Below are 18397 nucleotides of genomic sequence, written 5' to 3'. Positions count from 1 at the left end.
ATCAGAGGATCCAAAGTGGGCTCCATGCTGACAGCAGAGAACCTGATGCCCGGCTCAAACTCGAGAACCTGCGAAGTTCACGACCTGAGCTGAAGTCAGATGCTTAACCGACTGAGCCACCCAGGCACCCCATGTTACACTGTAGTCTATTAAGTGTGCAATAACATGATGTCTAAAATATATATATATATATATACCTTAGTTTAAAAATGCTTTATTGAGGGGCACCTGGGTGGCTCAGTCGGTTAAGTGTCTGATTACAGCTCGGGTCATGATCTTGCAGTTCGTGAGTTCGAGACCCCCCATGTCGGGCTTTGTGCTGACAGCTCGGAGCCTGGCACCTGTTCCAGATTCTGTGTCTCCCTCTCTCTCTGCCCCTCCCCTGCTCTGTCTCTCTCTCTCTCTCTCTGTGTCGAGAATAATAAACACTAAAAAAAAAAAAATATTGCTAAAAAATGCTAAACAACATCATGTGAGCCTTCAGCAAGTCATAATCTTTTTCCTGGTGGAGGGTCCTGCCTCGATATTCATGGCTGCTGACTGCTCAGGGTGGTGGTTGCTGAAGGCTGGGGGGCTGTGGCAATTTCTTAAAAGAAGGCAATTTCTTGCAACATAGATTGACGCCTCCTCTCACGAGTGATTTCTCTGTAGCATGTGATACCGTTTGCCAAAATTTTCCTCGGAGTAGAACTTCTTTCAAAATTGAAGTCAATCCTCTCAAACTTTGCCACTGCTGTATCAGCTAAGTTTATGGAATGTTCTAAACCCTTTGTTGTCATTCCAACGGTCTTCACAGCATCTTCACCAAGAGTAGATTCTATCTCAAGAAACCACTTTCTTTGCTCATCCGTATGAAGCAACTCCTCAACTGTCTAGGTTTTACCATGAGATTGCAGCGAATCGGCCCCGTCTGCAGGCTCCCTCCACTACGTCTCTAAACTACGTCACTAAGTCTTGAAACTTCGATTTGCGAACAACAGCAACAAAAAAACCCATAATATCTGAGAAACACCATAAAGCTAAGTGCAATAAAAGAGGTGTGCCTGTCATGGGTACCCTGACCCCCAAACAGTCTACTTTTTCCTTCCCCTTGTTATAGGGGATCACGTCTCTGTCATTCACTTCCTTCTGTTTCACTGGGGTTTGAGAAGGAAGGAAGACAGTAGCTTTGTTCATTCGCCAGGGTTTAACCGGCTACTCTTGTCACTGAGAATTGAAACACTCATGGAACAAACATATTAAGTAAAACTAGAATTTGATTAAGCATTGATGAATACAAGCTGGTTAAACTGTATCTGTAGACTTGTGCTTTTGAAAACCTTACTCTATTAACTGTGAGACTCAGACTGTGGTACAGAAATGGCTTCATGGTAATCAGTTTGGGTGTTCTTGTTAAAGATTCAGATATAGATATAGATATAGATATAGATATAGATATAGATACACATATACATATACATATACAGATATAGACATTCATATATATACTTTTTTTTTTCCAGAGTGCTTTCACACCCTTTAGCTCTCCAAGGATACTGTGAGGTTAATAACAAGTTACAACTATTTCCATTTCTCAAATTTTAAAGAAATGAAGATAAATGAGTCTATGGTTTTCCCAGGCCACATGGCTAGTCATTTTCAGAGAAGGAACCATCACTCAGATTTTCTCACTCCCACTTCTGTGCTCTTTTTACCCCGTCCCTTTGGCTTTTAAATAGGGCCGACATCAGAAGTCGTGGGCTACTTATCCATAAACTCAGCAAATGTCGTATATAAAAGCAATGATTCCTTGTAGATGGGCTGAGATTGAGGTGAGAGTTGTGAGACCCTCCTCTCGGACACAACACTTTAGCAGACATCAGAAAACACGGTAATCAAGAAAATAATAATTTAACGTTCTTAACGTCAAAATTAATTAAAGCCAAAACCTCAATGATGAATAAATATAAAAATTTTAAATCAAAGCAAGTCAGGTGTTTGTTTTACAGTTGGCATAATGGTGCAGTGGAAACAGTCACTTGACCTTGGTGTTATTGTGTGACAGGGAGATTTCCAATCAGTCCCTGGTCCCTAGACCCAGTCAGGCCGGGGTAGGAGTCTCAGCCATGATGTACAAACAGATTTGACAATGTGAGTCTTTAGGGACAGTCATGTGTGTCGATCGCGGTGCTTATATCATCCTTTCCTACTGGGTTTAAGATATGGGAGGATATTTCGGTAAATGTATCGGGGGGGGGGCATTTTTCCTTTTGCTTTCTGCTATAATGTGTCTCAGCAAAGCAGTGATTCACGGGTTAATTCTTGGTCCATGGAGAACTTTGGAGTTTGTACTTATATCTGAATAGCAAAGAGAAGGAGGATGGAAAAAGGATTCATCTCTAATGTGAAAGAAAGACTTCAGCTACCTACCCACTACAATAACGTCAGTCGCAGGGTAAAGGAATGGCTTTGAAAGCGGATTTGACTTCTGAGCTCAGCGGTGGCAATTTGGCCTCTCAGGCTCATGGTTCCTGAAGCTCGCTGGAGAAAAGGAGTGGTGAAGGTAAAACATTTTAGACACCAGGGATGGGAGCTACAAAATTATTTTAAAATATGTTAATTTGGCTCACGTAGCCCAACATGGTCTGTAGATTTAAAACCTTTGTTTCTGTGAGTGGTTGGCTTATTCCTTATGCAGTTGACATTTAGATATATTTCCACTTTAGCATAAATGATTTTGATAGAAGATCCTGCATAAGGTTTTTAAATTCTCTAGACACCCCTCTTCCAATTCAATTTTGCATATAATCGAAGTAACCACAGCTGTCATTTTTAGTGCCACTTTACTTTCATGAGAAAAAAAATAATTTTCGGGGGTGCTTTTTAATAATACAGATTCCCGCCTCCACCCATGGATATTGGGAGTCCACAGGCCTGGTATAAAAACCAGTCATTTGCATTTTTAACAAGCACGCTGATGATTGCAATATGGGTGGTGACCCAGAGGTCCAGCTCCCTGAGAAGCCAGCTCTGCGTCAAAGATTTGCTTGCAGGACACTTGTTGGAAAATGCTCTCAGGATCAGTTCCCATGGTGAAAGAACAAGTGAGCAGAGAAGGAAGATGCCCAGTGGCCTCTCCATCCTCTGAAGCTGTGGGTCTGCAATGGTTCCTCAGAGATGCTACGATCATAATACAAGTCTGGGACCCTTTTCTCTCTCCGCCATCAAGCAGTCATTCTTTACAAGTTGCTGTAGAGAAGGGCTGACACTATACAGGGCTAGGTGGCTCTTTTCCTGAGAGCAAGGCAACCCAGAGGGGACCTGGACAGAGACCGACATCACATTGCCCAGCCAGCACTTGGGCGGGGCCACGCAGCAAATGCTGATCCAGGGACTGTGGTCACAGGAGATGTATTCATTTTTAAGCTAGATAATTGGAGAGCAGGCCCGTCATCCTTCAGCTATCTCTTCTGATCCACAAATAGGAGGCTACACATTCCAGAGTCCGGCTGCAATATTGTTGGATCTCCATGACACTGGGTTCCTGAATGTTGACCTAGAACCAATACCCTGAGCCAACCTGCAACAGAAATGTAACACAAGCAAGAAAAAGCTAACGGGTTTCAAGCTACTGGGATTTCAGTATTATCTAGACTAACCTCATTAAAACAATGACCAGATTTCAGTTTTACAGTAAATTGCATTGCATTGGTATTACCTAGTGTGATATTTACAATTTGACTTAAAATACATCTCAAGGCTCTGAGTAAGTTTAAGTTTGTAGAAATGCTATCTTGGGAAAGGAGATAATAATCCCCAGATTACAAAGGGAGAATTTTCACTTCTCTTATCTCTTATTGGACACCACTTTGGATACCCCAACTCTGCCATCTACTTTAAAAAAATAAAGCATTTTCCTCTACTATACTGAAGACATGATAAGCACAAACCATATCATTATGGTGTCCCATATAAGGGGAAATACAACTTGTAAAATACAATTTTCCCTGGTGCCAAAAGGGAAGAGACTCTCCAACTCTCCTTTTGCTTTGAGAATTTTCTGCAGAAAATTTGCAGTTGTAAATATTCTCTCTGTCCCTCGGAGATGCATGTAACCTTTTTCAAATAGTTTAATGTCCCTCTTGCCTGTTTTATAAACCAGGAGTGATTTTGAGTAAGGGCCTTTGAGGCCATCCCTTTGAATTCTAAACATCAAGGAAAACAACACCCCGTTCCGCTTGTCTCTGTGGGGATTTCACTGAAGCACCTGACTCCAAGCCTTTGTTTTGCACATCTTCCAAAATCTAACTGGGATAGCCACCGACCCCATATATCAAGTGATCACACTTAATCACATAAGGCTTAATGGTACCCGGAGACTGCCTTGAGAGATCTCTCAGACTATTTGCTTAGGTTCCATTTAAAAAGTCACTGTGTACTTCAGCGACACGATTCTTGTGGTTATGACAGATAATTAGTATCAACCTGCATTATATTTTTCCAGATGAAATATTTGGTGCTTACGTTTCAGAGTATAGAAATGTAAGGGTGTACATTGACCACTCAGAAATGACCACATAGAAATGTAAGGGTGACATTGACCACTCAATTCACATGTACTGGTCTAGTCTCATAGTAGTGCCAGGAGGGGAAAAAAAAAAAATCTTAGAATTGTCTGTGAGCATTTGTTTCACTTTTTTGTGAAGGTAAGATGGCCATCTAGGGGCACCTGGGTGGCTCAGTTGGTTGTGTCTGACTCTCGATTTCGGCTTAGGGAATGATCTCACAGTCTGTGAGATCAAGCCCCACATCGGGCTCTGTGCTGACAGCATGGAGCCTGCTTGGAATTCTCACTCTCTGCCTCTCACTCACTCTGTCTCTGTCTCAAAATAAATACATTTTAAAAACTTAAAAAAAGAAAAAGATGGTCATCTATCCAGGCTTAAGGTGGGTGCCGTGTCCGTGCTTTAGGGAAAGTAGCAGGGTGGGGAGATTTTTCCATTGGCTGGAGGGCACATCCTAGATCTTTGGAGCTCTCTGAGGCTCAAAGATGTCAAGGCATCATTTAACATTTTAGGTTTTACAATACACGGTCCTAAGTAGATAATTTAAATTTATTTGTACTTAGGAAGGAATTAAGTTTTTTGAATATGTGGTGTATCTCAAAGAAAGTAACTGAAATGAATTGGTTATGACACATACTTTAAACCAGGGAGTTTTTTTATCCTCTGTTGTTTATCATACGCATTGATAAGACAGATGAGTAGACAGACCTACTTAGATACATGTATGTGTATCTTTGTATGTACGTACCCATGTTCATACATACAAAAATGAATACACTTTCAAACACTCCAAGTAACAAACTAATATGATGTCAGTGTCATTTAATTCTAGTTGGGGATGAAAACAAATTGTGAGTTACCTGATTCTTGGTCAAAGACTTTTGAAAAATTGGCTGGATCAATCAAACCATGATTTCTTTCTGAGTATTTGCAAAATTTCAGTACTATTACAAAATTACTAAAGTGAAAATTTATTGAGGACAGTTAGCCACAGACATTAACATGGGAGAAGTATGCTTCTAATTCAACTGGCTTTAAATCTACACACACACATTCTTTATTATATATAAAAGGAGGTTTATATCAAAAAATCATTATTTTGTTTTGGATGAAAATTTTAAATGTGATAATTACCAAAAATTCGGTTATGTCAAGGGAAACTTTTACAAAGTTTACTGTAAAGTGTATGTAATTTTGAACAATAAATGTATCTCAATAGGGCAACTTCTATTGGTAACTTAGGCTTAATGTGAATGTAATGTTTTATTGCATTCAAAACTTTGAGGACATTTTTAGAATGAGGGATAAGTAAATACTGTACGTTCAGTTTCAGGAACATTTCACTAAGATTCCCCCCCAAAAAATATGAGAACAAATTAAATAATTTATCTTTTTGATAGAAATTTTTGTCTCTGTACCAGTAATCATGGGAACACCTGTTCTATAATAAACAAAATATAAATTGAATTAACCAAGCATACTCCTTTTTAGAAAGCAATATGCTAAACCTGTAGCAAAACCTTGAGCTCAATTAGGGGAAGAATTAAATCTTTTTTTTCCTGACAATTAAAACAAAAACTGCTTCGATAATTTAAGAAAAAAATGGAAAAATGAATATGAAACCATAAAAGGAAATTGTGTTATAAAAAGAGAGTAAAGATCTTGGCTATAGCAGCCAAATTCCAGCATGATGATGCATTCATTTTGGCAATCGTAACATCATTTGGTTACATATGTTAGCTTTAGAGCCTCCTGGCTTATGTTTTCAAGAGCTAGAAAAGGATTTGGAATTGAAACGAATTGAATCAGGAAATGCGGTGTAATTAGTGTTTGATAAGAATAACAAAAACTTAAACAAAATGTAAGAAAATAGGTTATTATGAGTAACAGGATAAAATATTAGGCGTTGTCAAGAGTCATAAGTTTATGATCAAGTATAAATAAGAATGAGGGAAAACAAAATCAAGTTCAGTATGGATAATGCAGTGATAGACCCTAGATTAAACAGTAGTCCTCTTCCAACTGAGAAGGTCATTGTACTTCAGATACATCCCAGGAGGGGAGAAGCCACGGTGACAGCGGGAGAAAGACCAGTTCATGTGGTCTAATCAATGGTAACAGTGGGTGGTCTAGGATTCAAGCAGGATAGTCCCAATTCCCTCTGATGTGACCTGTGGATTTAGGGCCTATTTTTTTTTACTAAAAAACAAAAGACAAAGTTGAGTTAGAACAGGAAGCTGAGAATATATTTAATTTTGAACAGGAAGTCCAACTTAAAAGCTAGCACATAGGTAATCAATCTCTTTTTTAAAAAAATCGTAGAAACTAACAAAGTAGCAGAGACTGCTCAGAAGTCTTATCCATTATAGGGCAAAATTTCTTCCAACTCAATACTAATGGCAGCATCTGACCATTGCAGATATCAAAATACAGGATTCTGACATACATTTTTAATGGCATAATTCTACCCAGGATCCTCTGTACTTTGAAACAGAGTAAAGGAATTGATGTTATCAACAGCGACTCCCCTTTCTAAATGAGGACCCAGTTATCATCGTAGCTGAGTTATGATAATAACACGCTTTGCAAAGACATGTCATATTTAAAGACTGTTGGCCATGAGGGTATCAATTGCAAATCCAGCTCTTATCTGCCGATTTTATTAGCCAGATCTTCTACTCAGCTTGTATATACCTTGTACACACACACTCCCACCCCCAACACACCACACATAATATACACATATAAGAAAACACATTACATATAGCATTGTGTGACTTCATATCAATATATATTTATTTATTTAAATGATTATATATTATATGCATGAATATATTCCAAGTGTCATATACATAGATAGATAATAGATAGATAGATAGATCTGCGAACTGATCCTAATGCAATCTCAACTAGAAAGAAATTGTGGCTCTTACATTCTCCTATTGTTTTCACTTGGTAAACAAGCCCTTAGGGATTGTTTCTGAGACAACACCTTCATCTGAGATGCCAACAGCCTAATTGTGACTTATTTTTACCAGGGGATTACCTGGCAAGTTATGTTTCCCTTCCAGGCTGTGTATTTTTTTAAACCAAAGGGTATCTTTTTCATTTTATGTTCCACACAGCCAGTAAAGCACTAAGTGCATACGAGAACACAAATCTGAACTGATAGAAAGAAGGAGGCATAAGAGGAAGGGAGACAAAGGCAGGGTAGGAGGCTTTCGGGGATCTGTCTCTACTCTCCAGGGCCTGCGAGATACCAATCTTCGCTAGTCCCTAGACTAGAATAAAACTGAGGAAGAGTAGGAATACTTGGTGAAGTTTCTAGGAATCTCAGAATAATAGTGTTCAGTCTCTCATGACACAGAGGAAGGAGAAAGACAACAGAGTATCAGAGCCAATAATTTCCTCATTGATTAAACCATAACCTAGGCGGGGCACCTGGGTGGCTCAGTCGGCTGAGCGTCCGACTTCGGCTCAGGTCATGATCTCACAGTTCATAGGTTCGAGCCCCCCGTCGGGCTCTGGGCTGACAGCTCAGAGCCTGGAGCCTGCTCCAGATTCTGTGTCTCCCTCTCTCTCTGCCCCTCTCCTGCTCACGCTGTCTCTCTCTGTGTCTCAAAAATAAATAAACATTTAAAAATAAATAAATAAATAAATAATAACCTAAGCTATTTGGGGGGAGAAAAAAAAAATCTCTCTGCAAGGTTACATCCCTATGCCACAACCCATATGTCCCTATTTCACATATGAATCTTCCAAATCCTCATCTCCCTTACTTGTAGTTTTCTTCTCACGCTGATGTTTGGGAATTGATGGTGTAAACATCCACCGCAAAGTCTAAAACAAAGCCTCACCTTTTCTAGTTCCCTGTTCGGGAGAAAATGTCCTCTCCGGATGCGTTCACACTTGACCTTGTTCAAGAGCAATCACTTACCATTCTATTTGAAAAACAACAACAACACTCTAAAAACAAGCAAGCAAAGAAAAAAAAAAAAAAAAAAAAACCCGGAAAATAGGCTTGCAGGGACCAACCCCAAGCAGCAATATGGGTCAGCGGATTTAGAGACAAACCGGATTAAGCCCTAGTGAAACCGTGGATTAGACTCAGGAGCATCAGACATCACAGGCATCGCAGCCGCCAGCGTGGGTGTGCTGACCTGTCAGGAGGGATTCCAGTCGACCTGGGAACGTGGTTGTGTGCTTTTTCCAGGCAGCCACAGCGGCAAAGGGCTGGGGTAAAAATTTGTGGGTCTCTGTGGGATATGATTATTCTTTCAAGGCCAAGGATCAGGAAAACTTGGAGAACAATTATCGAAGAGTAGACTTCTGTGTTTTTGTCTGTTATAGAAAAGCTTGTGCACATCGGTTTCCTGTGCATAGTAATGAAACTATGTGATATACTGTGGCCAGTCTAGTTACAGGGAGGTATGTTCACCTGCTTGATGGTTCAGTTTCTCACCAAATATTGGCTGATTATTTGCACAAGAAATTTTGCTGGCGATTCTAAAGGATACACAGTAAAGCACATTTATAAATTATATTGCCTTCAAGATTATGACATAAGAAATGATAGTATATTTCTAACTAATATACACAGAAATAGATACTAACCATAACGGAAGCTAGATCTACGTTACTATAGTGAGTCACGATTAAGGCACATGGGAACTCAAACAAGGATTCGCTAGTTTTCAGTTTAGAAATAGAAAATAAAGTTTGTGGTAAAGATGAAATTTGAGTTAGAAGGAGGTGTCTGCCTTAGAGTTTAAGGGGGAAAAGACACCTTTGATACAGAGAACAGCAGGAGAAAAAGCACACAGAAAACTTTGCACTTTGGATTCAAAATAGCCTGCAGTTCAGGACGATGAGTATCTGCGCTTAAGATAATGACAAATTATGAGAAAACCACTTACATGGGTTGTTGGGTTCAGAGCATGGAAAAATGACGAATATATATGGGCATCATTCCATAGGCAATGGGGAGTCATTAAATAATGTGAACAAGAGAGTGATCTTCAAGAAATACGTCTGGCAGCCATCTCTGGAAATGTATGCTCAGCATAGGGAACAATGAGAGAGGAAGACAACAGTCGGGGAGAGACCGTAGCCCCCCAGGGTTTCTGGAAGGAAGCAGGGAGAGTGGCAGGCTGATGAATGAGAGGACTTTGGGAGAGAAAACAAACGATATACTGCAAGTCAACAGGGGTGGAACTGAAAGAGAAAATAGTCAAAATGATGACAAACAGCTAAACGATGGTCCAAAAAGAATGTTTTGAGAAGCAACAGATTCTGTCAAAAGAAGTGTGATGTTCCTGAGAGATAGAGATCCGTCACGCCGCAGAAAAACTCCATAAGGGGGTTCCATTCGATTCGTTTGAAATTAACTATTGCTTTTGATCAAGGAATTAAGAGCCCTATTTGCAACACTGTTGTCATTGGCTTTCTGACGTTGGAAAATAGACCTTATTTTGTATGAATTGTCCTTAAGATTGGATGGAATCAGTAGGCAATAGCAAGTTTGATTTCCCTTCTTCTTCAGGTAGAAATTCTCAACTTTAAGAAAGGATAGATGCATCAAAAGTACTCCTGGGCAAAGATTCCAGCCAGCTTCATGAGTTTTGTTGTTCCTATTTAGGTCTGTCCATTTGGTTGCATAACTGGTGAAGATTCAGTCTGAGCAAAGTGAATGCTGATCTTTGGAAAGCATGCCGAATTATTGTCTGGAATTTGCTTATCTACGATCCCTTTTCTCTCACATATTGCTTGCCCACCAATACCATGTGCTTTCATGCAGTCTTTGACCACCCAGCTCCCTTCTCTACAGGGCTCTGGCAGGCCCTGTGTTCCCCTAGCACCTAATACTCTGGACGCTTCCTAGGTACACGTCTCCACCAAGTATCTACTGTTCTTGCAGGCTACTAGGGTCTGGCTTCCTGTGCTGTGAGAGTTAGTTACAAGGTGGCCAACCAACTCTAACCACCTACTGATTTAAAAAAAAAAAAAAAAAAGGAGACTGAAAGAACATATCCCAAAACATTCAGACCAGTTACTGCTGGGGGTGAGAAAAAGAGGGTGTGGAAGATAGGATGTGCGTGTGTGCACGTGCATGTGCACTGTGGGAGCTACAGGGAGTTGTGAAGGCATAAAGCTCAAAAATAAGCTCGTGTAAGAACATTCAAAAGCAGCTTAAGAAACAGAGGAAGGGGACAGAGGCAGTATCGGTGGAGCATGTGGGTAAATTCACAGGCTTGAGATTCAGAAGTGGGGCAACCCTGTTCTAGATCTCACTGAATCTGTGAAGTGTAGCATGTTACTTAAACTGAATAGTTTGTTTTGCTATCTACAACATTAGTTAGATAAACAGCATGAATTCCCATTTTCTTTTGGGAGGATGATTAAACTGGACGATAGACATGTCATTAGCTTTTATCTTTATCGTGGTGGATTGCTTTGACATTTCTTCTCTTCTTTGTCTCACGGTGAAGAACTAGTTTTGAGTTGTTTGCTCCCACGAATTCTCACCTGTGCCAGATGGTAGTGAGATAGTCAGAACTGTCCCAATTTTTTGGTAAAATTTTCCACTCCAGAACAGAGCAGAGCTAATTGGCTCCTAAGGGATTTCTTTTCCACGACTAAATAATTTGTCCGAGTGCTGTGGTACTTATTTTTATTTAGAAAATAACTCATTATGCATGCTCATTTGAAATAACCAAGATATAAAACTATGTTGTATACAGTTTATGTTGTAAAACCCTACTGGTCTGCACATATCTTTGTCATCACCCAACACATGTCATGGGCATACTAAATATGCATACATTTATAATATTGTAGATAAAATTTTCCACTCTGCAGTTAGCCTAAATACTATGCCATGGATACTTTGTCCATTTTTCTGTATGTTCGATGCTGTGGGAACCACAAGAAAGGCTAAAGTCTGAACTTTCCTCTTTTCACACTGCCCCATCACCACCTGCCTCTCTAGCTGCCCTGCTTCCTGCCAAAGATCCAATCAATCCCAAGAACCTGTTCTCTATGGACTTCCTCATTTTTTTCCCAATGCGCATTCAAACTCATAAACACATGACCCGACTTGCGTGTAAGGTAATTTTTTCCCCCTTGTTTTGTAACAGTGAGAGTATACTGTGTGTACACATTACTGTCTCTAGTTTTCCCCTGGGTCCGCTGGTATATTTCAATGCATTGTTTGCAATGACTGATTAATCTTCCATTGTCTGAATGGACCATATTTATTCAACAGATTTATTAATGGACTTTCATCGTTTTGAATATTTTGCCTCTATTAGCAATGCTGTGATAAACATTCTTATAATAGGAGTGCTTCAGGAAAATGTGTTCAAACTTCAAAGGAGAGTTTTATGGAAAAGTATTTTGGATGAGCTGGTAGATACACAAGGTAAAGGACGAGACCTTTGTAAGGTAAGTAGTGGTCAGTTTCAGGAGAAGAAATGTGAACAGAGACAGAGAGAAGTGGACCCTTACGCTATTCTAGCTTGGTCAGAACAGTGATGATACTCAACTGGAAGACAAAGGAAAAGTCAGGCAATAAGAGCAACATGAAGAAAGACAGGAGACTTGTATATTTGGGGCACGACTAGTAGCTCATGAGAGCAGGAGTAAGTGAAAGACACAAATAGACAGATTTTGTTGGGTTGATAAGCTGATTGTGTTGAGTAGAAAGGTAAGGAATTTGGACCTTCTGCTGCTGCAAAAAGGAAATGAAACACACTATGTGACTTTTGTTTTACAAAGATTAGGTTCTCATTTCAACAAACATTTCCCAAAAAAAGAAACCCAAACTAAATGTTCTTATCAGTTGTCAAAGAAATGGAGAGTACACCAGGAACACAGTTTCTGTTTCCCATGGATAATACATTGTAAAAGTATAGCAAAGCAATGAATTTCCTGCTGTTAGAAAATGAGTCACTATCTTTCTATAATGCAAATTAGCCATTTATACCAATCGCCTGAAAACCACAAACTCTTTCAGTCAGTAATTCTCCTTCCAGGAATGTGACTTAATTAAATAATTACAGCTGTATGTAAAGATTTAGCTCTAGATTGTCACTTTTTTTAAATAATAAAAAAATAAACCAAACATCTCAAAACGGTGAAGTGGTAAAATAAATTATGGTGAACTCAATTAATGGAATATTCGGTGGTTTAAATAGTGTTATACAAGATTCAATTGTATAAAATAAATGTAATATACTGTAAAGTGGGAAATGAGTTCACAAACATTTTAGCATTAACATTTAAAATGTAAACCTATGTGAAATATATATATATATAACATACATATGCATCTGTACTTGTACACATGTATTCATTTGTGTCCAGGTATATATATTTACCTCTATATATTATATATACTTATATACATGTATACATTATATTTATATGATATTATAGAGAAAAACCTGGAAAGATGCACATCAAATTAACTTCTTTTCAGGGGCGCCTGAGCGGCTCAGTGGGTTAAGTGTCTGACTCTTGGTTCCGACTCAGGTTATGATCTCACGGTTCCTGAGATTTAGCCCAGAGCGTTTGGGCCCTGCTTTGACAGTGTGGAGTCTGCTTGGGATTCTCTCAATCTTCGTCTCTCTGCCCCTCCCCTGTTTACTCACACACTCTCTCTCTCTCCCACTCTCTCAAAATAAATAAATAAAAACTCTAAAAAAAATTAACTTCTTTTATTTTTCTTTGTTGATTCTTTAAGGTATATTCTTTCAAAACCATAGAGAAACAATAACTACTAACCATAAATGCACTTTTTTTAGTTTTTAAATGTTTGTTTATTTATTTTGAAAGAGAGAGAGACAGCACGAGCAAAAGAGCAGAGAAAGGGAGGGAGAGTGAGAATCCCAAGCAGGCACTGAGCTCTCAGTACAGAGCCTGATGTTGGGCTCAGTTTCACAGTTTGTGAGATTGTGACCTTAACCCAAATCGAGAGTCAGACACTTAACCCACTGAGCCACCCAGGTGTCCCTATATATGCATTTTTAAATGTAGATATATAAATACCACCCCGTCCATAGTGGAAGCATGTATTGGGAAGAAACTAAAGGTGAGGGACCATTTAGTACACTCTCCACATGACAAATAATGGTAACCTGAATTAAGTCCCATTAGGGGAGTTGAAAAGGAGAAAGAAGTAAAAGGTGTGGGAAGACAGTGCCTTAAAAATAAGTTTAATTTAAAATTGGTAATAGTGTTGCACGGGGGTAGACTGTAGCTACACCTGTGGGGAGCACAGCATTATGCATAGAGTTGTTGAATCACTACGGCATTCACTTAAAACTAATGTAACATTGCGTGTCAAAAATACTCAAATTTAAAAAGAAGCGTAAGATATGAAATAAGTTAGCAACTTAAGAATTGAGAAAAATCACAAAATTGCTTTAAGTTGTAGGCCACTGGAACAAAGACTTTTCCATCCAGTTTTGTCTAAGTATGGTATTACATGACTCCTATACCTCAGCTCACTTTTGGTCTCGACACCTCAATTTCCATTTTGGCTAAATGGTGGCCTTTGTCATTGCTGGCAATACCTTAGTTTTCACTGGCTTTGTCCTTATGCCTGAGAACATGTCGTTGAATCAGGGGGTTCAGACCAGTTCATGCCAGTGGTGTATTCTCAGGCTCTTACCCTGTTCCTGTTGGGCCAAACTTAATAAACCTACATATGCTTTGTTTCCGAAAACTTTTACCCGCATGGTATGGGTTGCATTGTATCTCCCCAAAAGAAATGTTCGAATCACATGAAGGTGACCTCTTTTGGAAATATGGTCTTCGCAGATGTATTCAAGTTAAGAGGCTTAGCCTAGTCCAATGTGACTGGTGTCCTTATAAGGAGAGAGCACTGTGTGAGGACAGAGAAAGGTTTTATTATGACAGAGGCAGAGATCAAGAAGGACCCAGCTGTGCTAATGACTTGATTTTGGATTTCTACCCTCCTGCGCTGGGAGAAAAGACACTTCTGTTGTTTTAAGTTACCCTGTTTGTGGTAATCTGTTGAGGCAGGTTTGGAAAACCAATTCTGCACTATCTAAATTCTAAAGTTATAGAACAAAGGAAAACTAAACACCCCAAATTCCATGAGGAAAAGAATGGTATCTACCTTGTTTATTGCTATTCTTCACACCTGTCATACAATCTATGCTAAATAAAGGTATTTAGGGAGAAAACTGTGCATATCTGTTCTGTATATTCCTTCTATAATAGCTGAGTGGTAGAGAAAAGAGAAGGTTTCCTGAAAACGCTGACATATGTAAACAAAGTGAAGATGAGATAGCGAAATATATGTGATAATGCTAATAATTATTTTATAAAATAGTCAGCATGTTGGGTCAGAGGAAGCATCGTGGAAGCTAATTAATCTTCAACGTTGTATTGAAGAAGTTTCATTTGTTTATGTTTTAGCAGATTATTTATTTGTTCTTTCTGTGTCATATAAAGCTAAACACGGCTACAGAGCAGACAAGGCAAATTCAGCATGAAGTAAAAATTGGATACAGGACAAATAATATAGCTAATGAGAGCAATATAAAACCCAACACAATTACAATAGAAGGTTCTGGAAGGGAATTTTTGAATGTAACAAGCTGCTATTGGCCTTGAATACGAAATCAGAAGTAAGAAAACAAGAAGGACATTTTAGCAAATATAGTCATTTGTGTTCTTTGTTCCAAAATATTGGAGTAGGGAATATGAAGTGAACAATGCTAACATAATTAAAGAAAAAGAATCTCCAGAGTCTGTCACTAGAAACACAAATGAAAGAGAAAACACTAATATAACTGAAAGAGTAATGCCATTCATAAGGCCAAGAATTATCAATGGGACCTCTGAGAAGGTTGTTGCTTTAAAGTGTGGTAAATGAAAGGGCAGGTGCTAAATTTAGTTTTACATGGTCGAGTGCATGAACTAACAAGTTAAAGGTGTAAAGGAGCCTATATCAGGTTCCCATGGCTGCTTACAAATTACCACTAATTTAATAGATTAAAACAACACACATTTGTGCTGTTCCAGGTCTGAAGGTCAGAAGTCTTAATGAGTCTTATGGGGAAAACCAAGCCTCCTTCTGGAGGCTTTTGGGAGAGAATCTGCCTCGTGTCCCTGTCAGCTGCTAAAGGACACTTATGTTCCATGGCCCTTGACCTTTCCTGGCATCACTCCAATCTTTTGCTTCTATGTCAAAGCACATCTCAACTACTGACTGAAATCTCTTATAAGGAGACTTGTGATTATATTGGGCGCACTTGAACTAGATGAATCCTATGATCCTAAGTTCTTTAACTTAATCACATCTTCAAAGTCTCTTTTATCATGGAAGGTAATATGCTCACAGGTGCCAGGGATTGGGATATGGACATTTGGGGACCATTATTCAGCCTACCACAGAGCCCAGTAGATCATTCTAAGTATGAGACTCAAAGTAATTAAATAAGTAATTAAAATACGGTACTGGCTGAAAAAAACAAAGCAAAACACGTAGCTCCAAGAAATGCCAGAAAGAGTTAAAGTTGCAGCCTATAGAAGAAAATGCAGGAAAATGTTTACTTCCTGCTTGTGATTAAATAGAAACATATATTATATTTAAATCCCATTTAGACCACTTACTAGTTGCATTACCTGTAAGAAGTCACCGGTATACATTTCAAATTCCAAAGCTAGAGTTCCCACCTTTTATTTCTAATCACCTCTTTGATGTAACTGGTATTTCTTGAACTATGACAGATTGTAAGGCATCGTGCAGCACACAGGTGAATGACCCGAATCTCAATATACACAGAGGCACAACCTTAAGAAAATTGGATTTCAATGATCACTGACTGGATGGGCACACGTGCCCTGATGCACAAAGGAGGAACTAATTTACCTCTGCTCTCATCGTCCCTCCCCATGCCCTGTAGTAATGAATGACATTCGTCATGATGAGGACCGGGGAGGACTCAGTTCCACCACTTACTGTCTTCTGATATCTACTCTCAGACCAAGTCCTGTAAAAGTCACTTACTCTTTATTTCTAGAAGTTCTCTGCATGCATGCATGTGAACTTCCACTATGCTCGTCCAATTGCCGTATTTACCGCTGGAGAGTGGAAAACACTCACACATCCATTTTCGGCCCTGTCCGTCTAAGCTTCTGCAAGTTCAAATCTTATCAAGTGCCTCCTTGCTTAATCACTTCCTTTGCTCTTAAAGACCCAGATGTTGAACACATCCTGCCTGGCCCTCAAGAATCTGACCCTGACCTACATTAGTGGCGTCATGATGTGCAAAATTGTCCTCACTCTCTGTGCTCCAACCACAGAAGATGTTTTCAAGTCCTTGCCCTTCTGGCCCTGCTTCCTCTTCCTGGAATGACTTTCCCCCCTCTTTCTCTAATAAATGCCTCTTCTTCTTTTATAATTCAGTTAAATTATCTCTCCTCAGGGATCTAGTCCTTGACCTCCCCAGAGGAGAATACATAGCCTCAGAGTACCTTTTATCTCTCGTTCGTGGCATTATTGATGACTGCACTTAAATAAATCTATTGTGTCATGAATGGTTTAAGTAATTACACAAATCGTAGACCGTTGGCTCCATTATTCAATGATTGGTAAATATTTTTTTTGGATGACTGAATAGCTTAAAGGATAATTAAAGCCTTTCCAAGTTGATAGATAAGTAAACCATTTCTAGTCAGAGAGGGAACTGTCGGTTGAAGCTTAAGTGTGAAGTCAATAACTCTAGTTAAAAATAACAAAAGGAGAAATGTTGCTCATACACAGAGATATCCCACAGTGGGAAAGTGTGGTCCGAAGAGTATAGTGAAGGAAAAAAAAAGGTCAGGAAGTATGAATTTTACTCAGGATTGTCAATGCACACAAATGTGGCTTTGAGTTCTCCATCTTGGAAAATCACCTGACGAAAGAAATCTTACTCTCTCCAGAGATTTCATTCTTTATTAGCACAGCCGATTCTAGTGAAATTCAAAAGGACTCAAAATACAAACAAAAATAATAAATTTCTTTCATTCAAGGTAAAGGATTAAGAACTAAAAACCTGACATGAAGGAAAGTAACAGAGGCGGGACCAGATGCAGCATAAATGTGCTGTTAACACCTCTTTAAAATCTTTGAGCATCTTGTAAGACTTGATTGAAATATAAAATTAATGGTTTATAAACCTATTATTGAGTTAAATGAAACATCTACTAGCACATTTAAAGCAGTTATTTCCTGATCTCTTCTGAGCTTATTCACCAAAGGAACAGTTGAATGCATTTCTAATCAACTACAAATTCAAATGTGAAATGATCATTTGGTTCATTAAAAAAAAAAAAAAAAAAAAGTAGTGGGCTTTCCAATTGCATCATTATTGTTACACTTAGATTCCAGGGAGGAAAATACTAGTAACACTCGTTATTCAGTTTCCTTTGCTTATATTTTTGATGGTTGTATTTAAAGGTATAAAATCAAATATGTTTGTATGTTTCACGGAGCTCTGTCTTTGAAAAAGAATAATAGTTTCTCTAAATCTTAGCAGATCAGGTTGATGGAAGATTAAAGACAAACTTCACTTTTTCTAAATTAGTTTTTTTTCTTAATATATTTCCAGAGACAATTTGGAAGGAGCGTTGAATAGTAAGTTAGTCATTATACCCATTCTGCAGTAAATGTAGAGAAGGGTATGAGAATACTTATAATAAAGAAGTTTCTAAGAATAATTTCAAAAGGTCCACCGTCAATTTTTTTTGAGGCTGCCTGCTGTTATCTACAAAGAAATCACTGAAAGAAAGAAGAAAGAAACAAAGAAAAAGAAAGAAAGAAAGAGAATATCGAC

The sequence above is a fragment of the Panthera onca genome, chromosome D3 (assembly GCF_046562875.1).
Source record: "Panthera onca isolate mPanOnc1 chromosome D3, mPanOnc1 haplotype 2, whole genome shotgun sequence".
NCBI classification, from domain to species: domain Eukaryota; kingdom Metazoa; phylum Chordata; class Mammalia; order Carnivora; family Felidae; genus Panthera; species Panthera onca.
The sequence above is the reverse complement of the archived record's forward strand: the minus strand, read 5'-3'. Positions refer to the sequence as shown.